At 41.8% G+C, this 25,924-nt stretch overlaps 1 protein-coding gene across 2 annotated transcripts in view; it reads left to right on the top strand.

Annotated features, from left to right (window-relative positions):
- GNB4 (G protein subunit beta 4) overlaps positions 1 to 25,924 on the top strand; it is a 79,125-nt gene that overhangs the window by 20,208 nt on the left and 32,993 nt on the right. Inside the window, exon 1 of one of the 2 annotated variants that reach the window (XM_075268657.1) lies at positions 21,973 to 21,994. The exons of the other annotated variant lie outside the window; for it this stretch is intronic. The gene's annotated coding sequence lies outside the window, so the exon portion shown is untranslated. Of the gene's footprint in view, positions 1 to 21,972; positions 21,995 to 25,924 lie in introns of those variants that run through there. 2 annotated transcript variants of the gene reach the window in all.

Raw genomic sequence — 25,924 nt, forward strand, 5'->3', positions numbered from 1 at the left:
GTAATACAATAGAAAGAGCAAGTAAGAAGCTATCAAGGACAAAGTCACAGAACAGAGTCAAAATAACCAGCAAACCTGTGTGGGCTGATGATCTGTATATAGGAAGTACAGGACATGCCCCAACTTAGATTAGTAGATAGGATGTCAATCACACAGGCAAGTTTAAGATTAACTATTTCTTGGACAGAAGGAAACAAGGTGCAGGAGATGGGTGTGGTGGAAATTCAATTACAGAGGAGAGGTAATAGAGCAGTGTTCACACAGAGCAACAAAAAACTCTAAGCAAAGAATTAAACTGAACACAGCTTGCAAATGGAGGGTGATGCAGAGACCCCAATAGGCAGAGATGTTACAATATATTGGGAGCATTTTTCAGTAGTAGCCCACTACCTAGTGCTTGCATTATATTGTTTGCGGCCTTGGCAGTAGCCTACTAACTGGCTCTTGCCTTAAACTAGGGTCTGCTTAGATCTCTGAACTGAGGACACATACCAGCCAGCCTCAGGCAGCAACAAATCCTGCAAAATGATTGTGATAGTGGCCCCAACACTGAGGGCCTAAAGAGGGAGGATACCAGTTGAACTGCCTTTGTGCCTAGATATCAACTCAGTCACCTGATCTTTCCCATTATAGTAAACTGGGTAGCTTGCTAAATAATCTAGCCACTTTATTATAGGGATACAAAGGCAGGATGAGATTCTGCATGATCTGTAGCATCGTGGAGGTATCGTACTGTGGTTCAGGGGCCCCCAAGGAATTCATCTGCTCCACTTTGGGCCTGTCTGAGCCTGTAGAAATATCATAGTGAGAAGTAGAACAAATTCTAGTGTGTATGAAGCCATAGTCCATTAATATATTTATACATTACAATATTTCAGCAATTGTCAACCTTGATATTCATTAAGACTCCAATCCATTTTTTACTGGGAAGCTGTATCTAAATGGTTAGCTGCTAAAGCTAAGCCTCGTGTATCTGGCAGCCAGGCAATTAACATTTCATTAAAAACGAGAAAGATCACCAGGAGCGCTGCAGTGAAGCACTACTGTACTGCGGTAAGACAAGACACACATACTATCAGAATATATTACTAGAAATTCTAGAGATTTGCTGCAGATTTTATAGCCGCTGCTGTTTATGACGGGAAAAACAGGCAATTTAAATTCAGACTGGGTCGCTTCTCGAGGCTGCAGATCTATTTTTAGACGCAGCTGAGGCTTAATTTAGAAACAGAACACTGAAGTTATATATTTTCAGATTTTCAGGGCAATTTTTTTCCTTCCTCTCTACGTATCCATAACAATAAAATCAAGTATATATCTCGTATGAATTCTATATTGTGATGTGATGGTAACATTTCCATGGATATTAATTATGTACTACAAATATTTCATTTTTATTATGTGTTTTATATCTGCTTTATATGTTTAGAAACACAGCTTTCATTGTTTTCTGTTTTCTTCATCACAATTTAGAATATAGTTCTAATACTGAGGATGTCTAAGGCACATAGAGAAATGCAGCTGGAAAATGCTGCAGAAAAAAAATGCATAAAGCCGGGCCCCGTGGAAAAAAAACCATGCAGCGTTTTACAGTCCCTGCAAAGTGGATGGGATTCTAGCAAATTCCATCCACATATTGCAGAAAAATATGTGCGGCAAAGATTTTTTTCTGCAATGTGTAAATGGGATTAACCAGAATTTCATTCACTTTGCAGCTACTGTAAGACATAGCGTTTTTTCCCACAACATTTTGCAATGTGGGGCTTTAGCCTTATGCAGATTTTGTTGTGAATTTCACCTTTTGCATTGCAAATAGTGAAATGCATTAATACAAATAAATGCTGCAAATACCTGTGGAATGTGCTGCTTATTTAAAAAAATATACAAGAGATTTTCCATTTATGGATGCTGTCACATGGTGTTCAGGCTGCATGACAGCTGCATTTATTGCTGATGCTTTCACTAGTGGTACGGTTTTGTGTTGTTACTGTGCAGCCAGCAATGAGATATAGCCAGTAAGTAATCAGTGTTTTACTTAAAGGGGCTCTATCATTGGGAAAAGTCATTTTTAGATAAGCACATCCTTGCATAGCCTTTAGAAAGGATATTTCACACATGCCTTTAGTATGTAAATTGCCACAGTAGATTTTGAATAAGTCCGTTTTTATTCATATGCTTATGAGCTTTGACCGTGCCCCAGAAGTGTCTGTGTGCACAGTCTGCTCTATGTGTATGTATAGCAGAGACAAGTCATCAGCACAGCAGCCTCTGCTATACATACGCATAGAGCAGACCGTGCACAGAGACACTTCCGGAGAGCACGGTTGAAGCTCATTAGCAGTGGCGTAACTAGGACCGGCGGGGCCCTGTGGCAGACTTTTGACATGCCCCCCCCCCCCGACCGACACCCGCTGAAGGCCCCAACCCCCAACTGCACGATCTTTTATGCCCCATAGTGGCCCCTGCACACAGTATTATGCCACATAGTGGCCTCTGCACACAGTATTATGCCACATAGTCGTCTCTGCACGCAGTATTATGCCCCATAGTGGACACCCATGAAAAATTATTATACTCTGGGGTCTTTTTAGACCCCAGAGTATAATAATCGGAGACTGAGTGGGGATAGAAACATAAAAAACAATGTTACTTGCCTATCTCCCTCTCTGCTGCAGTGCTCGGTGGCATTGGCCTTCTTTAATGACGTCCGGGACGTCACATGAACCAGGATGTCACATGACTGGGACCTGCGTTCCCGGTCAAGTGATGTCAGGGAGCGTCCAGAACTAGGCCCGAACCTGCCCGGAGCGTGGAAAGGTAAATAACATGTTTTTTTATGTTCTCTTACCTCCCCTGGACCTCTGATCATTATTCTCGGGGGTCTGAAAAGACCCCTGAGTATAATAATAATGTCTGCGGGGCCCGTGGCGTTACTTATCAATCCCGGCCCCTGCCTGGATCAGTAAGTAAATAGGGCCCGTTACCGGCTGGAGCATGTGAACCAGGGAACACAATATAATCTAGTAACTTTGTGATGAAATCATCACAAAAGAAACACATTGTAACCTAATGCTAAAATTAGGAAACAGAAAAAAAAAACACTTCTGTATATTCCTCTTGCTTTCAAAAGACTGACTAAGGCTGGGTTCACACTAGCATAAGTGTCCGACAACTAGTGTCCGTACATGTAGGATTTTGCTGTCCGCTTGAAAAATCGGACATCTATGTAAACGGACACTTAAGGACACAACATAATATCCCATTTAAAATAATGGAAATTGTAAATGGACACAGCTAGTGTCCGATGCTAAAATCTTGCGCGGACATTAGCTGCGGACACTAGCTGTCGGACACCTACGCTAGTGTCAACCCAGCTTTGTAGGTTAAGGCCGCACATAGCATAACGCAGCAAAAAAAGACTGCAGAGAAAAAAAAAGTAGCAAAAATGTATCGCTATTTTCGTTTGCATTTGTGTTCTACAAATTTTCTTCCCTTATTATACCTATAGGGAAAATGCCAGCATTTTCTCAGGTATAATTGACATGCTACAATTTAAAAAATCGCAGCTTTTACGCAACTTTTTTTCCCTGCAATGTATGGATGGGATTAGCAGAATCTCATTCACTTAACAGGTACTGTGAAATGCACAGTTTTTTGCAGTTTCTGCAGCTTCAAAAACGCTGTGTTTTTGCAACATGGGGCTTTATCCTCACAAAGCTTTTAGCTTGTGCATTTTAAATATTACCATTAATTGGCATTGCCGGTATTGCAATGTCTGTTCCTCTTTAACAAGTAATGGGTTCATGTGTGTGGTTCAAGATCTTCAATCTGAATTCTATATAACTTCAGGTAGTGCATGGAAAGATGCATTGACTACAAGGGGCAATAAGAGGAATTAATCAAGACTGACCTAGATACTATATTTTACACCAGTTTCTTACGTCAATTATAGTAAATGTGTCAGGCATTGGGAAGTCCCATCCCATCCACCTTTTAGAAAAGTGCTGAGGGAAGCATAAAAAGATAAAATGTTACAGACTTGCACACAATTATTTTTTATTATTCCTGGTGAATCTCCCTCCATATCAATGTGTGGAATTAGTTAATCCTGTATGACTATACATAGTGTCTTTCTTTGTTGTAGGAAGCATCTGAACCTGAGGCCATGGGGCTCTTTTGACTTGTATTTTCTGTTGTTGGCAGGCATTACATTGATATGATCTCTTGACCTGGTCCCTCTCTTGCAAATACAAGTCTATAAACCAAGGCCTTCTATGGGGAATCCCTTGAGAATGGTCAATGAGGGACTGGGGCTAGCTTGCTCCATTCTCGCATGCCAGGTTTGGAATCAGAAAACTGAACAACTTTTAATACCCTAAAACAAAAAAAATAATATATTTTAACAAGGAACCTTTTTTTGTGACAGCAGCTGCTGCTTTATATCTTGTTTAGTTGCCAAATCTCCATAAATGCAGGGTGCAGTGACATCACACTTCCTATGGTGCTAATTATCAGCTCCTAAGAATAGTATCACATATACACAGAATTGAATATAAAATGTGCTTTCTCCCTCTCTGCACAAGAGATCCAGCTTTGCTGACTCAAACCAGACAGATAAAATCCTACATTTTATTGGAAGTTTGGTTGTTTACATATTAAAGCAATATTTAGGTAAAGTTTCAATGGCAATAAGCATATTACACTGCTGCATGCTATGGGAAACGTATCTTATCTTGATAGATATTATATTGTTTACTCATGTTTGGTCACTGAGCACACAGACATGAACATCATGAAAATATATGTACATGGTGTACACTGGTGTTAAATTTCACAGGAGCCACGATGGATAGATCATTTTCATTGTCATCCCTCAAAAATACTTATACCACCTGCAGCCTAAAATAAAATAACTATTTTAAACAGAATCTAATCTATATGAAAAAGCCAGCTCAATTGACAGCATTTAATGAAAGGAACATGGCTGACAATGCTTCACATTCATTCATTCATTCATTCATGTCAGAGACATCCAGTGTCAGACCCTTTGTTTGCTCCTGCCTGACTCCGACCTCCTGACAGAGCCTAAATAGCATATACAGCACCAAAATTATCTGCACTGATGCTCAAGAACATTGGAAACTCCAGCTGTGCGAAATCAGTGGAGCAGCGACCGAAACGTAACTCCAGGGATAACTCCAGCGGTAGTGGCTGCCACAGGGCTCAGGACATTAGGGGAGACAGTACCACTGTAGATTTTTATTTTGAATAGGTTGTTACCTGCTGGAGTTACTGTAACTGTTACTTACCTCTCCTGGGCTCTGGAAGGCTTAGGGCCTATTTGGTGCATCCAAGACGTCAGAGTTCATCAGAGCCCAAGAGAGGTAAGTAACAGAGTATAATAATTGTTCATGGGTGGTCCACAATGTGGCACAATACTGTGTGCAAGGGCCACTATGGGGCATAATACTTTGTGCAGGGGCACTATGGGGCACATTACTGTGTGCACAGGAGCCACTATGGGGCATGATATTGTGTGCAGGGACCACTATGGGGCATAATAGTGTGTGCAGGATTGTGGGAAGGGGGGGTTTGGTCGGTTGGGGTCTTCAGGGGAGGGGTGTTTGGGTGGGGGAAGGGGGTATGTCAAATGTTCGCCTTGGGTCCCCGCCATTCCCAGTTACACCACTGGCAGCAACTATTAAATAGTGTAAAGGGCTGTACCTCTTTAAATATATCGCATCTCTTAAACTATTTTCACTTTCATGAAAACACCCATTTTGACAGGTATTGCCATTAAAAGCTGCAAAGAGTTGGTTCAAAGTTAGTTGAGAGTTAACGGTAGACAGGAAAGTAGGCTAAGTAGTGGCATTTAGGGATAGCAGGTATTCTCATGTCACTGGACCACAGGCTCACAGACCTAAGACTTCTAACCCTCTTATTTATTGAACACCTTCACTGCTGACTGTTGCAGAAACTTAGGTATTAACACCCCTATGTTACCTCAAAAGTGCCAAGAAAGGAGGAATAATTCCCAGGGTTCGCTCCACATTGTCATGGTGAAAAGGATCAGATGACTGAGGAAGGAGTGAAAAGTATAATCACTCTTTATGTAAAGTGCCATAGTCATGGAACCTGCTTCTGTAAGTGAATTGTTCCTCAATGTTGCCCTGTACGTGGATCTGTAAAGTACACTGAGCCACGAGCTTTACCTGTTTCAACTGCCATCCCCTTTTGGTTGCACCTAACATCGAGGGTACCCTAAAATACTATCAGATAGAAAACTGGTAGCAGCGAGTGTCCCAGGAGACCCAACACCATTACTTCAGTGTGACCACCTCATGACTCTGCCAGCCTAAAGCCTGTATGAGGATTTGGTAATGATAATCCACTGTCACCAGTGAGGCCGCCATCTTGGGCTAACCCCTGCCTGCACCATCTCCTTGGCTATGCTCTTGGCACCATTACTAGGATACAGGTTGTAATCCAGCTAGTGTTAATGTAGACTTGTGGATGCCTGTTACTATGTTTTGATGAGAATAATGGTTGTCCACCTCCAGCCGTCACAAGATACAGACAATATAAACTGTCCATATAAAGCCAAAGCGTAATAGTTTCTGTATATGAAGCAGTAACATCCTTTCCTCATGGTAGAAGCTCTTCGTTCCAATCCAGTCCCAGCTGTAGTCGTGATAACCAGTGTTGCAGTGATTTAGGACTACTGGTTCCCCACAGTGGCAGCATGGGGGACGCTGTAGTCAGAGATAGTCCCTACACTGTGCTGATGTCTGTAATTAGATGTCAGCGGCGCCTGCATGCTCCATTCACTGACACTGTGCTGACATGACACACCAGCCCCCTGGAACAGGAACAATTATTATTTTGCTTAGTTTTTTGCTAGTGTTTTTTTTACCTCCCCAGAAGTCCAGAAATACTATCTAGTATTCAGTATTAAGTTTTAAAATGAGGGTTTTGTCCATATATACAGTAACATTATATATTCACCTGGCCTATTTTTCCAGTAGAGAACTATAAATACTATGTGGGTTATATATTGCGTCTATGATACTTGCCTATTGCTTTTCCTTTTCTTGAATTTGTGCGCTGTAATAGGCTGCTGTGACATTTACCTTGGCAAATAGGTGACCTCATGTCAGGCATATTCTGATTGTCTACTAATATAAAAGACTAGGCGACATGTTACTGCCCAATTGTTCTGTGTATGAGGCCAAGGTACATCTCTGGTAGAACTGTAGGCACTAGTGTTCTCCTATGGGATGGCTTAGACTCTAACCTGATGCTAGTACTCACTCTACCCTCTATTATTTGGGACTTCTTAATGTGTCCAACTTTGAAGCCCAGATTAGAAAGATTATTTCTGACTTTTCCATTTAGTCCTCCATCTTGTTACTACTAATAAACCAATTGGCTCTAATAAAAAAAAAAGTATAAACTATTCTGGTATATACGTATGGTAGCTAGACTAGATATATATAGCACAGTTCAAGATACTCAACTGATCCACCTCTACAGTTTCCAGGATACTAATATATGAAAAGAATCATGAAATCTGCACTGACTCATTGGTTAGCTGCCTGAAAATCTAGCACCCGAACTTGGCTATCTCCAAGTTGTAACTGGCCACCACTGTCATGTTATATATTGTTTTGTACCATCGTTATTTAATTTTCAATAAAATTTATTGAAACAAAAAGGAATGATAAAAAACAAAATACCCGAACTGATGTCATTTACGAGACCCGTGGCTTGTACAAACCATTGCACAGTCAGTTGTAGCGAGAACACGTATTTATCCTCCTTGCTGTATCCTGCTAGCAGTCCTGTCAGTGGCACTTGCCTTCCTGTCTAATAATTTTGCCACAAATGGATCCACTGCGGGAAGTCTTCTGTACAACCCACAGCAGACCCGGTCTTAAGACGGTTAGGTGACAGTGGCTGCAATGTTTCCTAAATTACGGAAACCTTATGAAACCATCAATAATTGCTCATTGCATTTCACTAAGAATTTTTTTTTTTTTTTTCCACTTTTGTGGGTTAAAGGGTTATTCCCAGCACAACACAAATCGCTGCTGAGACTGAAATAACTGTTCACAAGTCACAGCCCCCTGGGCGGGGGTTACAGAAACAGGTAAGCTGTGTGGCTTCATAGTTGTAGCAATATGTTATATGCTGTGTATGGCCTCTAGGACTCTCACTACTGAGACATTGGTACAACTGTGTTATTGCAACGCGTTGGGTGTAGTTCTTGGAGCAGTAACATGGCAGCTTAGATGGAGACCTAATAATATGTCTGCTACTAACTACAGTGTGTGAGCATCTGGAGCACTACCAACTAACAGAACAATGGTATTTCCATAATTACCATTTATCTACACTGTTTCCTAAACCATGGCGTTATGGAAACAGTGTAGCTCAGCTGTGCTACATTTCTTCAGCTTCCATTTACCTCTATGCGAATTACAGAAACAGGGCTGCTTTCCTTTTTCCATAAGTGCTGTCATGGTGTTTGCAACTTTTGAATAGTTATTCCTGTCTTGTCAGCAATTTGATAAAATGGGAATTTTTTTTTTTTTTTTTTTTTTTTTTTTTTAGCCAAAGCCAGGAGTGGCTAAGAAAGGAATGGGATTCCACTCCTGATCTTTGCTCAAAAAATCACAGCAAAATCTGCAATAAAACATTTGATGGGGCCTCAGCCTAAATAGGTTTTCCATTAATGTTATACAGTTTTCTAATACACTTTCTGTATCAATACCTCAAGTTTTTCTAGATCTCTGCTTGCTTTCATTCTTTGTTTACTTCCAGTGGATAAAAACCAGTCCATGGTCATGTGATATACTAAAGTCCATGTTCATGTGATATACTACAATCCATGGTCATGTGATATACTACAGTCCATGGTCATGTGATATACTACAGTCCATGGTCATTTGATATACTACAGTCCATGGTCATGTGATATACTACAGTCCATGGTCATGTGATATACTACAGTCCATGGTCATGTGATATACTGCAGTCCATAGTCATGTGATATACTACAGTCCATGGTCATGTGATATACTGCAGTCCATAGTCATGTGATATATACAGTCCATGGTCATGTGATTGACACACAGTCACATCACAGTAATCAGAAGCATGTCGTGTAAGGAGCTGTGCACCTATATGATCATCACATGACCATGGACTGATTTTTATCTACTAGATGTAATAAACAACAACAAACAAAAATTGTAAAAATTCTTGATATATTGATATAGAAAGTATATTGGCAAACATCTCATTATACAAACAATAACATTTATTTGCTGAATCTATGAAGTAGACAACCCCTTTAAGCTTCTGCCTGTGTAATGCCGATATTGAAATAACAATACATTAGAATGTAATTTTGCTTAGAATTTTTGGACAGGGCTAGTATTCTGAATATTTTTAGCAGTGATTACATGAAACAGTTACTTTAGACTGTCACTTTGAAGGCTAGGGTGTAGCCCATGACAATACACAGACGAGTAGCTCTGCTATTGAGATGTTGTTAAAATAGAGTTCTAAATGTAGCGAGACAATGCATCTCGTGCCTGATACATTTTCTAAATGTGTTCAGTCACAATGAGTATGGTATATTCCCTTGAAAGGTATATATAGTTATATTATATCACAGGTTGAATTCACAAAATATTCTTTTATACTTTCCTTCATATAAATATCTGAAATGGAAGAAAACAGTATCCTGATGTATGCTGTACAGTATCCAAAAGTTTCTAAGTGGAAGTGAAACAAAAGTGTCTCCTTGTGGCATACATCAGGCAAGTTTACATCCATCTGGCTTCGTTTTTGTGTTTGTTTTTAATTGATACCAACAAGATAACTGAAAACATAACATTGAAGAGGTTATGCATTGAATAAAAATTATTTTGAAAAAGGCGTAGAATTGTTGTTATTATTATGATTGTCATATACTTTTAAAGAGCCTTTTATGATAGGGCACTAAACATATAGAAAAGGCTATATAATTAACCCTAACATGACAGAACTGGTACACCAGGTGCCTCTGAAAATTGGACCACCTTCTCTGCAGACCTTTGTCACTGACTGCTGGTGCCTATCATTAGATTCTATCATTAGAATCCCTTTTTCTACAAAGACCACGTCGGAATAGCCTTTAGAAAGGCTATTCTTCCCTTACTTTTCTTTTTCTGATCCACGCCATTGTTCCTGAGAATTTTTGTTTTATATTCCTTGTGCAAATGAGTCTTCATAAAGCACACGGGGCATTCCCTCTGAGCTCAGAAAGCACAGAGGACGTCCCCTGTGCTGATGCCTCTCCGCCATGTCATTAGCCGCGCCATCATCCAGCAGAGCCGACCGCATATGTCGGTACGGTCCATTTTCCTGTGGCAGAACGGATGCTCATGTAAGAGGCCACAGGAAAATGGCCGAATAGACATGTGCAGTCTGCTCTCCTGACTAATGGCACGGCATCTGCAATGTAGTACCCTGTAGCTTAGACAATGGCATATGACTAGGATACAGCATCTATACTTTCACTCCCTTTATGATCCTGGTTTGTCTTAAAAAATTGCATCTGAAGACCCTTTAAGGCAACATAAACATTATTTTGTGTTTTATCTGTGTTTTTTAACACATGGCCCATTCTTTTGTTATGGCCCCATACACACGACCATGTATTATCACAAATCTGTGATATGGGTAAGTGGAAACTACAGATACCATCCGTGTGCCATCCATGTAGTTTTCTCACGGAGCCGTACATGCATTTGTTTATGTGCATGGAGCCTAAGGGCTCGTTCACATGTGCACCCGGTCTCCGTTCATGTAGGTTTCCGTTTCCTGCATAAAACTGAGCAGGAGACAGAAACCTGCAGGACTCTTTCAAACCCATTCATTTGAATGGGTTTGAAAGATGTCCGGCCGTGAGCCCCGGTGAGCGTTTTATGCTCTCCGCCGCGAAACCGTTTTTTTTTTAAATCGGACACAGAGTCAGACATGCAGTACTCTGTGTCCGGTTTAAAATAAACGGTTTCGCGGCGGACAGCATAAAACGCTCAGCGGCACTCACGGCCGGACCCGGTCTGACAGCTTTCCGTCTTCTGCATGCAGAAGACAGAAAGCTCAGAACGGACTCCGGGCGCTAGTGTGAACCTAGCGTAAAACATGCACCAACTGATGATATAGGAAGATGATGATGATTGATGCAGTTTTTATTATGTTCAGACAACCATTTACTCCCTTATAACTTGCATTATTGTCGACAGCAAATCTTCAGCACACATGGAAAAAAAAATATTTTCTTGCCTGCATAAAAGATGCAAAGATAACCCAAACACATGAGACTGATTCCTATAAAGATAGGCCGTAAATATCTGATCAGAGGGGAGCTTACAGCCGGACTTTACATGGAACAGGTGTTTGTGGGTGCGTCCAGTCCATACACTACGCACTGCATGGAGCGAGAAGCAGCTCAGTGTCCTGTATAGTGATGCCAGTGGAAGCTGAGTTGCAGTAACAGCACCCGGACCACTATACAGGGCATGGAGCTACCTGATTCCAGCTCTATGAACTTTAGAACTTTATGGTACAAGACCTAGATGCAGCCCAACAACTCCCCCCCCTCAACCGATAGCTAGGCCATGGGGGTTGCTATGCATTCTATGAAGTTTGGCAACTCTTCAGGCTGAGGATCTGGGAAGTGCAATACCCTGAAAAATTTTGAGTGACCACACTCCCCCTTTTTTTTTTTTTTTTAAGTAAGGACTGCCCTTTCTGGGGGCATACGAAGCCGTTTCAGTGCATGCCATCCCCTTTTTTGACGTGGACACAAAAATGTGTTGGTACTGTCTTGTTTGTGATGTGACCAGTGCATAAAGTGCCCAAATTGCATAAATTTGACCAAGAGCCTGGCTGTTGTAGGAGATTTCCATTCTTCTGTGATGCTGGGAAGTTACCCATTTTTGCGGAAGCTTGCCAGACGTTTTGGGGGAGGTTACATATATAAACCATAACAAGTGCCGTCAGTGGTATTGCATATAGCAAAGAAGTACAGCATTGGTTTTAATTACTGGGGAAGATTTCACCGCATGACAAGCTCTGTGTTTTACAGTGAGTATGACTTCAATTCTAGCTACACGTCCATTTCCAGTTAGATAACTCCACATAGTAGCTGTTCAGAAAAATAGAAAATATGGGAAACAATTTGCTAGGGATCTGTAATGGTTTTCCAGGATCTCTTAGAAATGGAAAATGTTTTTTTTTAAGTAAAGGTAACGCCGGAGTAGCTGTTGTGCATACAATTGTATTGTGTATCTGCATAGCCTCTAAGTTGTGTGGAGCTGTAATATGGACACTTCCAGTCTAAGACTCCATGTAATTGTCATTGTGATTTATCAGTATGCTAGTCATGTTTTTAGCAGCTATCACACTGACCGATTATTTTCTATGACCCCAAACATGACCATGTATTATCACAGATCTATGTAGGGGGCCATGAGCCAGGAGGCAAACTTTGGGAAAGGCTATTTGTGTCTGCTTTGCGGCTTGGTTTCATTAAAGGGGCTCTATCAGCAAAATCATGCTGATAGAGCCCCACATATGTGTAAATAGCCTTTAAAAAGGCTATTCAGGCACCGTAAATGTTATATTAAACTACCCCCCCCCCCCCCCCCCCGTTTTAAAATAACACCCTAAAAAAGAATGTCATCTACTTACGCATCGTGCACGCTGGGCGGGCATTCAGGGTGTGTCTTCATCTTCATTCATGCCTCTTCTTCCTCCGATGTCCTCCGATCCCGTCCTCCTCCGGCGCTCGCGAACTGACATGGATATAAAAAAAATGGCCTGGGCGCATGCGCAGTAGCATGCGGCTTCTATTACGGCTATTGCGCATGCGCCCAGGCCGTTTTTTATATATCAATGTCAGTTCGTGAGCACCGGAGGAGGACGGGACCGGAGGACATCGGAGGAAGAAGAGGCATGGATGAAGAACACGGCGCACCCTGAATGCCCACCCAGCGTGCACGTCCGGTAAGTTTATCACATTCATTTTTAGGGTTTTATTTTAAAACTGGGGGGTAGTTTAATATAACTTTAGCGGTGCCTGAATAGCCTTTTTAAAGGCTATTCACGCATATGTGGGGCTCTCTCAGCCTGTGGAAAACACATACAGCACTCTGATATCATCTATGTGTCATCCGTTCCTTTTTGTCACAGACCTGTATGTAGTATGCTTCTCTGAATGCCATATCAGAGGCATTGCTTCTAGTGGAGAATATCCATAATAAGATGCCACATGATGTCACCATATAGCAGGACAATGAGTGTCTGTGGTTCTGTTGTATTAAGATGCAGGGCCTCTGTGTGTCTCCATATAAGCTCCATGCAAATCCTATACCAAGTACACAATGTCTTTCCCACCTTTCAATTTCTTACCCTAGTATCACTTATGTTTTCATTTCTGGTTTCTCTATCTATTTAAATATAGACAAAGATTTTCTTTTGTGTATGAAAAATGAAAATGCCAAGGGTGTCTCATCATTGTGTACCTAGTATAGATGGGAAAACCTCTGAAGATTTATTTAGTTTTGGGTTACGATGATTTGGTCCAAAGATTAGTTTCACAATAGATAAGTTTGGTATGAACCAGAGTTTAAAAAGGAACTTTCATGTCCTCAGGCACATACGGTTCTATATATCGCTAGTGGGTCGACAGTGTGCTGGACATTCCTTACCGCCCAGCGATTACGCTAAGCTGTGAAGAACGCCCCCCCCAGTACTAGTCTATGGATGAGTACTGTGAGAGGGAGGGGCATCATCGCTGGGTGGTAAGGAACACCCCCTCTGACAGTAAAGAGCTATGGACGGATACTATCAGGAGTAGCCCAACTACACTGTCAGGAATGCCCTTCTGACAGCGGGCAGAGATCGGTGCTGTTATAATGGCACTGATATCTCTTACCCCAGGGCACATAACAGGAAAGCCGACAGTGCACTGAATTAATCACACTGTCGGCTTTCTAGCAGGATATAAAACAGCATGTGCCTGAGAACATGAAAGGTCCTCTTTAAATCGCTATCGGAAGTCCTTCCTTCCTTCCAACTGCGGTTAGGCTGTATAATCAAAACCAGGCTAAGTGTAGAGCACTGTGCACAGAGAACTAAAAATGATCCTGAAGTTTTTTGTTAGGACTCTTACCATCTTTTTTATCTTTTCTATTCTGAACTTTTTGTATGTTGTTTTTCTTGTATTATTGTATTATCTATCCTGCTGTAACACTGAATTTCCCCATGGTGGGACTATTAAAGGATTATGTTATCTTAAAACATCATGTATGACATTGTCAGGGCTCCTATGGCTCTTCCTAGCCAATTTCTAGCTGTCTAAGGCAAACACAGCCAAAGTTAAGGCTCCGTTTTCACGAGTAACGCGCCACTCATTTAGACATGTAAACACATGTCAGAGCGCGGCGCTTCAAAACAGATCCCATTGACTTCAATGGGTGCCGGTTTATGCGCACTACATATTGAAATCAATAGGAGGCTTTATAAGTAGAGATGAGCAGGCTCCCATAGAAATAAATGGAAGAGGCTGGCACGCCGACTTTGCCGGTGGCCGGCCGCTTAACCCCCCCGCGTGCCGGCTACGTCCCTTCATTTCTATGGAAGCATGCTATTTGAAATGGCTGTTTTGAATAGTGTTCGCTCATCTCTATTTATAACCTATTGATTTCAATTTGTAGCGCACGTAAGCCGGCACCCATTGAATTCAATGGGATCTGTTTTGAAGCGCCTCGTTCTGACACATGTTTGCGTGTCTAAATGAGCGGTACATTACTCCGTGGGATCGGAGCCTTATATCAAAGTGAAAACAACAGTATGTATGTATGGGAAAACGGATGGTAAGCAATGAAAACCGACCCAGAGTTTAACCACACACAGCAAAGAAACCTGCTTTTTTTGGACAAAGGTAAATCAATGGTTTTATACAAAATATACACTCACCGGCCACTTTATTAGGTACACCTAATAAATTAGGTACGCTAGTAACGGGTTGGACCCCCTTTTGCCTTCAGAACTGCCTCAATTCTTCGTGGCATAGATTCAACAAGGTGCTGGAAGCATTCCTCAGAGATTTTGGTCCATATTGACATGATGGCCTCACACAGTTGCCGCAGATTTGTCGACTGCACATCCATGATGCGAATCTCCCGTTCCACCACATCCCAAAGATGCTCTATTGGATTGAGATCTGGTGACTGTGGAGGCCATTGGAGTACAGTGAACTCATTGTCATGTTCAAGAAACCAGTCTGAGATGATTCCAGCTTTATGACATGGCGCATTATCCTTCTGAATGTAGCCATCAGATGTTGGGTACATTGTGATCATAAAGGGATGGACATGGTCAGCAACAATACTCAGGTAGGCTTTGGCGTTGCAACAATGCTCAATTGGTACCAAGGGGCCCAAAGAGTGCCAAGAAAATATTCCCCACACCATGACACCACCACCACCAGCCTGAACCGTTGATACAAGGCAGGATGGATCCATGCTTTCATGTTGTTGACGCCAAATTCTGACCCTACCATCCGAATGTTGCAGCAGAAATCGAGACTCATCAGACCAGGCAACGTTTTTCCAATCTTCAATTGCCCAATTTCGATGAGCTTGTGCAAATTGTAGCCTCAGTTTCCTGTTCTTAGCTGAAAGGAGTGGCACCCGGTGTGGTCTTCTGCTGCTGTAGCCCATCTGCCTCAAAGTTCGACGTACTGTGCGTTCAGAGATGCTCTTCTGGCTACCTTGGTTGTAACGGGTGGCTATTTGAGTCACTGTTGCCTTTCTATCAGCTCGAACCAGTCTGGCCATTCTCCTCTGACCTCTGGCATCAACAACGCATTTCCACCCACAGAACTGCCGCTCACTGGATGTTTTTTCTTTTTCGGACCATTCTCTGTAAACCCTAGAGATGGTTGTGCGTGAAAATCCCAGTAGATCAGCAGTTTCTGAAATACTCAGACCAGCCCTTCTGGCACCAACAACCATGCCACGTTCAAAGGCACTCAAATCACCTTTCTTCCCCATACTGATGCTCGGTTTGAACTGCAGGAGATTGTCTTGACCATGTCTACATGCCTAAATACACTGAGTTGCCGCCATGTGATTGGCTGATTAGAAATTAAGTGTTAACGAGCAGTTGGACAGGTGTACCTAATAAAGTGGCCGGTGAGTGTATATTTATTTATTTGCCCATCTTTATGATTTGTAAGTGCCACAAGCTGAATATTTAGGAGACAGATTTGTGGCTGTGAGCCTATTTGGAAAGTGATGAAGAATTGGCTTTCCAAAACAAAAAGCCGTCAAAAATGATCTTTTAATGGCAGCAGATGTGAAATCAAAATGGCATTGAAAGATGCAATGGCATGGATTTATTTGACGTGGGGACCTTTTTCAGTCCAACTTTTTTTTATACCAACACTGTGACACCAACAGCATGGTATAGTGGAATGTGTTGCACCAGGCCACAGAAAATGCCTAGCTGAGTGGTAGCAATGGTGGTAGCTGTGGCAGTATGAGTGGCATAATGGAATAACGGGTTGCAAAAAATGATGTGTGGCTGTTTTAGGAGTAGCAGGCAGCATGAGCAGTGCAGTAAATGGAACACGGTACAGGGAGATAGCAGCAAGTTTATTTAGTTGCATCAGACCAAGGTATGTAAAAATCATTATGGATCAATGCCTGATTCATTTTGATTAAAGGTCCACCTAGGTGTTACAAAATTGGTCTATCACAAATAAAAAGTTAACAAAATGAGATTATTGGCAATGAAAGGATAAACTGTCCTGTGTATGTGAAAACTGTCCAGGCTCACTGCAGAGTGCAGAAATTATTCCTCCTTCCACTCCTATGATTTTTCTGCCTAAAATTGATTAAATCTAAACTTCTATCCACTTCCCTTCCGTTATTAGTTTTTTTGCTTTATTCCAGTTGTTTACCAATAGTAAGACTAAGTTATTGCTTTGGATCATGCACTGATGATGATAACAGAAGTGGCTCTCAGCTTGAAGACATCCCAAAATGGCTCTATCATCCTCTGGTAAAATCTTATATTGTGTTTGTGACATCAGCACTGTAAGGTCTCCACCTAACAGTCATGATTGGTTGAGAGGCTGCTAGGTGATGTCAGAACTACAGGCAACATCACAGACACGTGTATCCTTCAGTAGTTGCACGTAGATATAATGTTAAGAGAAAGTCCGCAGAGGAAAACTCTGTGAACTTTCTCTTAGGCTAAGGCCCCACGTTGCGGAAACACAGCTTTTTTGTTGCAGATTTTGTTGCGTTTTTTTGAGCCAAAGCCGAGAATGTCTACAAAAGGAATGGGAGCTATAAAGGAAGTTCTCATACTTCTACCTTCTACTCATTCCAATCCTGGCTTTGGCTCAAAAAACTGAAACAAAATCTGCAACAAAGCTGCATTTCCGCAACATGGGGCTTTAGCCTAAGAGAAAGTTCACAGAGTTTTCCTCTGCGGACTTTCTCTTAACATTATATCTACGGGAAAGCCGCCAGTGTTTCCGTAGATATAATTGATATGCTGCGATTTGCAAAGCCGCAATGGCTTTGCAAATCACAGCGTGTCCGCGCTGCGATCTTTTCCTTGAAGTGGGGATGGGATTTGCATGAATCCCATCCACTTTGCCTGCACTGTACAATGCCGCTGTGGGCAAATCACGGCATTTCCGGTCCGTGGGGCCCCGGGCTTAATAGGCTGCATTCACACAGAGTAACGCCAGGCGTCATTTGTGTGTAATTTGTGTGTCTTTTACGGCCGTCATAAAACGTTTACATAGAGTTCTATAGGAAAAGACGGCCGTAATTTACAGCCGTCATTTACGGCCGTCATTACAATGACGGCCGTAAATGACGGCCGTAAATGACGGGCGTCTTTTCCTATAGAACTCTATGTAAACGTTTTATGACGGCCGTAAAAGACACACAAATTACACACAAATGACGCCTGGCGTTACTCTGTGTGAATGCAGCCTAAAGAGGAATTTTCACCACCACCAATTACATTTTTTACATCCTTTAACCCCTTCCTGCTGGTGATATTTTTCAATTTTTGGTTTTGAGTTCCTGCCTTCCAAACTCCATAATTTTTTTACGTTTCCGTTCACAGAGCCACATGAGGGCTTAATGTTTGTAGAAAAAAAATTGTTCTTTTTAATGGTACTATTTATTATTCTGTACAATGTGCTGGGAATGGGGTAGAATTGGAGAAAAAGTGCAGTTTTGCCTTGTGCAGCAAAAATTACATATCACCTGCATTCTATGATTCGGTATAATGCAGGGGATACCAAAATAATATAGTTTCATTTACATTTTAACCACTTAAGGCCGGAGCCCCATGGGACGTAAAAGCTATATTTGCCGCAGGAAAAATCGTGGCATTTTACACTCAAAATAAAGTGGATGGATTCTAGAGAATCCCACACCCAGTTTGCAGTAAAAACCTGGGGGCAGACACGCATTGATTTTCGGTGTGGTTTTGGAAATTGCAGCATGTCAATTATACCTATGTAAATGCCGGCGGTTTCCCCATTGGTATAATTGTAGCAGAATGTCAACAGAGGAAACCTTGCGAACTTTATGTCTAAAGCGCTGCGGGAAGAACCGCAATACATTTCTCACTATGGCGTTCACTCTTTGGGAAAATATTTTCATTTCATTTTATTAAGATATTAGTAGACTGGGTGTTTAGGGATTCCTAATATGTATTTGTTTCACAGTAATTTTGTACTTTTACATGTATGCTAGAAAAAGAGGGTGATTTGAGATTTTAATTCTTTAAACTGTTTTAATTTTATTTTTAGTACTGTATTTGTTAGACCTCCTAAGGGTCTTGAACCCCAGGGGTTCTGATAACTAATGCAATGCATTGCAATAATAATGCATTGCAAAATATCGGGACAATAGATCGCTGTCCCTGGATCTCGTTCTAGGCATCAGTGATCCTCTCCAAGAAGGTGGCTATGCACTGTCAGGGATATGGCATCTTGGTAAGCTTTTACTGAGGGGCTGGGGGCCTTAATGCCAGCGATCAGTGAGTTGTCCAAGACTGTCTGTTTCAGTAATGGACCCAGCCACTATACAGGGACTGAGCTATATGCTTCCAGCGCCATAAACTGTATAGAACGGGAACCAGATATATCCCAAACAGCTGAGCTATGTGAGTCCCACCTGATGGTAGAAGGATGAAAGGAGGGCTGAAACTGGTGGGGGTGGTGAATGGTCCTCTTTAAATAAAACAACAACCATGATTAAGAATTACAGGCACAAATCTGGATAAGATAAAATAAAATAAGATAACCCGTTAATAGTCCCACAGTGGATAAATTTCAGTATGTTACAGCAGCATAGTAATACAGATGCAGGATAATACACAATAATATAATACGGAAGTAGACACATAAGCTGAGAAGAGAAGATATAATAGGAGTCCATAACAGCTAAGGAACAGAAGAAGAAAGAAGGAAGTCTTCATAATCATATTCATTAGTTTTCTGTGCGGAGTGATCTTCGCTTGGTCTGATGTAGATTATGTAGCCTGATCGTGGTTGGAAGGAAGGACTTGCGATAGCGCTCCTTCTCACACTTGGGGTAAAGCAGACGGTCACTTACAGTGCGGCTAAGTGCCATCAAGATCTCATACATGGGGTGGGATTTATTCTCCCGCATGGAGCTCACCATGGACAGTATCGTTCTGTCACCCACCACCTGTACTGGGTCCAGGGGGCTCCCCAGGGCAGAGCTGGCCCTTCTGATCAGCCTGTCAAGTCTATTTCTGTCCCTGGTTGATATACTGCTCCCCCAGGAAAGATTTGCATTGTTCTTGACTTTCCCATAAACACAGTCCTTTTAGTTAACCCAGCATCTGCTTTCAGGGCACAAAGATGGAATATCCTTACACTCAGATTGTTACCAGAAATCAGGGCGTTAGGCTGACTTTTCTCTTATATGTATAGCTTTATATGCTCCTTCAAGATTGTGGCGCATTCTTCTGGTAAGGGGGCGTTCACACTAGCGTCTGTGTCCATCAGCTAGTGTCTGATGCTAATGTCCGCGCAAGATTTTGCACGGACATTAGCATCGGACACTAGCTGTCGGACACCGACGCTAGTGTGAACGCCCCCTAAGTCCTTGTCTCCAAGTTAGTGTTTGTGAACCAAAACTAGGAGTGGAGATAAGGTATAATGGAAAGATTTGTACCCAGGGGCTGCCACAGGGCCTGGGACATCCGGCGGCAGCTCCTACCGTTGTGGATTTTTTTAAAAATTTACTTACCGATCCTGGCTCCTGCTCACGGCCTCCTGCGCTTCTCCTTCTGTGGAGGGGGCTGTGACCAGGAGCCGGGATTGGTAACTAAGGCCGCAGGCCCAAAATCCCCACAAACACTATCATTATACTAGAGGAGTCTTTTCAGACCACCGAGTATAATGATCAGAGGCCATGGGGAGGTGAGATTAACATTAAAAAAAACACTATTACTTACCTCTCCTGGCTCCGGAAGGCTTCAGGCGTACTTGTGTGACGTCCCAGATGTCACGTGAGTCGGGCTTGCGTCCTTATGTATTGCGACGCAAGTCCCAGCTTAAGTGACGTCTTTTCCATCATTCAGGATGGCTGACATCAGAAGTACGTTTGTATCCTCTCCTGAAAAGACCTCAGAGTATGTATAATAATTATTCATGGGTGCAAGGGCCACTGTGGGGCTTAATACTGTGTTTTCACGGCCACTATGGGATATAATACTGTGTGCAGGGGCCACTATGGGGTATAATACTGTGTATAGGCGCCTCTATGGGGCATAATACTGTGTGCAGGGGCCACTATGGGGTATAATACTGTGTACAGGGGCCTCTATGGGGAATAATACTGTGTGCAGGGGCCACTATGCGACATAATACTGTGTGCAGGGGCCACTATGGGGTATAATACTGTGTACAGGGGCCTCTATGGGGAATAATACTGTGTGCAGGGGCCACTATGCGACATAATACTGTGTGCAGGGGCCACTGCAGGGGAAGGCGGTCGGGAGGGCCCCATGTCAAAATTTCGCCACGGGGGCCCCGCCATACCTAGTTACGCCAATGCTTGTACCTATTTTATGTCCCCAAGCTGTTCCTGGTTTTGTCCTCTGAACACTTAGCTCTTGATTCATAGATGTTAAGAATGATACAATAGTAATATTATAAAAATCATCCATATTTTAAAATGCATTCCAAATGTAATGCTGATTTTTTATTGTGAGAGCTGAACAGCATTTGGAATGGAATATAAACAAGGATGAAGATCAGCATCACTCGGAGGAAGACGTAGAAAAATTCTTTATTCCATTTCCAGCGTAAAAAACATATAACAATGAAGAAAAAGTGATGACAAAAAACACATTAAAAAACGCCGACGCGTTTCGGAACACACAGTTCCTTAGTCATGGCCATGACTAAGGAACTGTGTGTTCCGAAACGCGTCGGCGTTTTTTAATGTGTTTTTTGTCATCACTTTTTCTTCATTGTTATATGTTTTTTACGCTGGAAATGGAATAAAGAATTTTTCTACGTCTTCCTCCGAGTGATGCTGATCTTCATCCTTGTTTATATTCCATTCAATTTGCCTTTTTGCCCGGAAGGCTGATCGTGCACCCCGGTTGGAATATTAGAACACACACGGTGAGCTCCAAACTTTTTTTCTCTCTTGGACTTTAGCATTTGGAATACTCTTTCTCTCTACGATAGGATTTCTAATACTTTATGGGGCATTCTAGGCAATGAACTGGTTAAGTTTCCTTTTTTTCTGACGCAGGCCCGTGAATCCCATGGCAACTGTCTGTCATGTGGGCTCAGCCTGTGTTGCAGGGGAAGAAGCTTCCTGCTGCTGGGAGTTGCTAGGCTTCAGTGTCAGTAAGTAGCATGGAAAATCTCTTACTGCTCAGATGACCTCTTCTTTTTCGTCCATGTGTTTTATTGTTAGTTTAACATCCTGGAGGGTTGAGGCCTGGCCCCTGTATCTATAACGCTAGCTGCTTTTTTAAGAACAGCCATCCAAATGTGTGGCTGACTCTACCCATGTGACATCTCTGTGCAATTTAGCAAAATGGATATGAGCATATTGCAGAGGAGGGGCTCCAGTGCAACGTAACTATCCAAAAATGATGCTGTTAGTGGCAAAATATATTAGCATCTAAGCATCATTGTTCCCGTCAGTACTCCTGCGAAGCATGTTGCTATGTGCAAAGACAAATTAACCCTTTAGGTATACGTAGCAGCACAATGAATATTAAATTTGATGCTGTTTAATATGTATAGTCTTAAACTGTGTATCCCCAAAGCTTTCTATGTGTTTGTGCTATGTCCAACATTTAGCTTACATAGCATGTATATCATTTAATGAAGAAATATGGATGTATATCAATGTTTATTGAATACTATATGGATAGTGACCACTATCCTGTCATCTTCTGGTCGAGGACCAATTTGCATTCTGTTCACTGCGCTTGCTACAAAAATCTATATTATAGGCCAGTTTCACATGAGTGGAAAGGGTATCCATATTATGCGGCTGTGAAACTGGCCTTAGTGGTTTCTTACAGGAGACAACACTCCCCATGGCCCCACGTTGCGGAAACTCAGCTTTTCTTTGTTGCAGATTTTGCTGCGTTTTTTGGAACCAAAGCCAGGAGTAGATTAAGCCAAAGGTAGAAGTATAAGAGCTTCCTCTATATTTTCCATTCCTTTTTGTAGACATTCTAGGTTTTGGCTCAAAAACCTGCATAATTTCTGCAACAAAAAAAGCTGTGTTTCCGCAACGTGAGGCCTCAGCCTAAAATACAAAATTTGTGAGGAATCACTGGAATCAATGATTTCTACTGCCCATGATATGTGGTACCCCCACAAGAATCAATGTTCCCTATTAAATAGCATGTTATATGTAGTATGCCCCACGGATATGAATGATATATTATTTCCAAGAAACGAAAGTGGGAAATCAATCTCCCTTATTTCACCAGTTATGGGATGTCACAAAGGAATAAATCTAATACAAACTCAATAGATTTATCTTGTACCATTACATCACATTTTTTATAACCTCTAAAGCCAAAAAAATGGACTTTAGAATGTTGGATTTTTTTTTTACCCTTTCTTCTTGGATTGTCTATAGTTGTTGGACTGGGTTACATGAATAAGCTACTTTACCAACACCTGCCATAGACACTTCTGTCTTGTCACTTATTTACATTACAATGTGCCATCCTTCAAGCTGACAAGTCCATATGTTGGCAGATATTAACCATTCCCTGTCCTGATGGCATTGTGTTCACCACAGCAGGCCATGTTGGCACATTCATGCCCAAGTAACGTCAGTATACTGTAATAAACAACTGACTGTCAGTGGGACAAAAGGGGCTATGGGAGTGAGCAATGGAAAAATTAGCACAAGAAATATAAATATTTAAAGGCCCCACTGGGCAACTTTTGCTTTCTGACACATGAATGGGTACCCTTCAATTTGAATGGAGGCCATATAATACCATGTTTTTCCTGAAGCAGCTGCAGGTTCAGTGGATGGGCACTGCATGCAGGGGTAATGCACTTATAGATCCAAAAATGGTCAAGGACTACTACACTCACTGACAAAAACAATAATGCTCTAAGAAGTTGTTGGATTCACATGAAACTTTCTTACATCAATGTAATGATGATATATCAGTGATCACAATATTAGAGCAAAGGGATAAGATTATTGGGGAAAACTATACAACAGAAAGGAGTCTCTAGTAACCTGCTGAACCACATTTAGCTTGGATACAAGATGAGATATGATTGGGCCTGGAGGTATACAAGTTCTGTATGGTATCTTACGGCACATTTATAGGATCTCATCTGGTCCCATAAATGCTTGATTGGTAATAAATCTCGCGACCAGGCAGACCAAGGAAATGTTGCAGTTTGGCAAGACATTCTTGGGAAACACTTGCTGTGTGTGGGGAAGCATTATCATGCTGAAAAAAAAGCAGTTGTAAGCCATGAAGGGCAATAGCAACAATTGTGGCCACTGGATGTCCTGCATAAATTGTGGAGCTCTTAGATCCTCTCATATAACTATTAAAGGTGTCTGACTTTTGTACTCAGGGCTTATGGAGTTGGAAGGCCAAACCACTGACCCCAACACCTTCCTTTTTTCACAGCCCGACTCCCACTCTGATAGACGTGGGGGGACTGTGGATGCCACACGTGGGGACCATTATATTACACATGGTGGCACAGATGTAGCTCTGTGGGGCCAGTATATTACATGTGGGAGGCATTATACTATACTAGCCCTTCTGCAATGATTTGGAAATCTCATATTACTATATTATATTCACAATAGAACATAGAGCACATGGTAGAAGTTGAAAAAAGATATTTTTCCATTTTATTTGAAAAATTAACTAATTTAGACAGACAGGTCGGGACAGAGTTAACAAAGGGCTGGTAAAGGAAGTGGTACTAATGATAATCTGCTAGAGGGGCAAAAAAGCATGTTAGAGAAGCAAGAGTAGAGTCTGTAATACAAATCATTGCATTAACAGTGAATTATCTGTGAGCACAGTTTATTGTGCAAAACACACATGCAAGTTAAAGCTGTAACATGTAAAGAAGAAGCCATATAGCAACACAATCCAGACACACCATCATCTTCTCTGGGCCAAAACTTATGTAAATTGGACTGAAAAAAAATGGAAAACTGTTCTGTGATTAGAAGAATCAAAATTGGAAATTATTTATGGACACCATATAAGAGGAGAAGGACCATCCAGCTATTTATCAGCACACAGTTCAAAAGTCTGCATCTCTGATGTTATGGGGATGCATTATTGCTTATGGCATAAGTCGCTTATGCATTTGGAAATCACTATCAATGTTGAGTAGTATATAGTGATTTTAAAACAACACATGCTCCCATCCGGACAATGTCACTTTCAGAAAAGGCCTTGCATATTTCAGGAAGGCAATTCTAAATCATATACTGCACCCATCATTACAGCATGGCTTTGCAGAGTCTGGGTGCTGAACTGGCCTGTTAATATTAATAATAATAACTGTATTTATATAGCATCAACATATTCCGCAGCACTTAAATCAGAGGGTACATAAAAAAAGCTGACAATATTTGACATTACAGTGTAACGTATCAAACAATAGGAGTGATAGAAGAAGCCATGCTTGTGAGAGCTTACAATCTATGAGGAAATAGGGAAACACAAGAGGTCAGAGGGCTTGTTTGGTACAATGGTCCAGCCCTCATTTAATAAATAAGTTCATATAACTGAAGCTGTATGAGCCTGTCACCAGCCGGTATCTGTGAATATACTGATACTAAGTGCCCGGAGTGCAGAGTAACTTCTACGTGGAGCGATCAAGTTCTGAGGAAAAGAGGAAGGATAGCTTAGAATAAGAAATGTTTGCTAGGTTCACACCTGCACCTGGATTCTGGTTAGGGATTCCGTCCCTGTATCCGCTTGAAAATGCCAACCAGGACTTTTCTCTCTGCATTTTTTGGGCGGAAACCAATCGACCCCATTATAGTCTATGAGGTCCATGGGTTTCTGCAGGTAACCACTTTTAAATGGATTGGGTTTCCGTTTTTTGGGTCTCCAAGCGGACCCAAATAAAGGAAACCCTAGCGTTAGTGTGCGTTGGCCAGTTATTGCCCCATTTCAGTACTCCTACTTGCCTCAAAATTCGTAGAGCAAGATGTCCATCTCAATCTTTTGTCTCATTCTCATTTCTGACCTCGCCACTGTCCTGAAATGTCCTTAACCAAAGTCGCTAATGATCTACTACCTG

Source organism: Leptodactylus fuscus, chromosome 3 (assembly GCF_031893055.1).
Source record: "Leptodactylus fuscus isolate aLepFus1 chromosome 3, aLepFus1.hap2, whole genome shotgun sequence".
Taxonomy (NCBI): Eukaryota; Metazoa; Chordata; class Amphibia; order Anura; family Leptodactylidae; genus Leptodactylus; species Leptodactylus fuscus.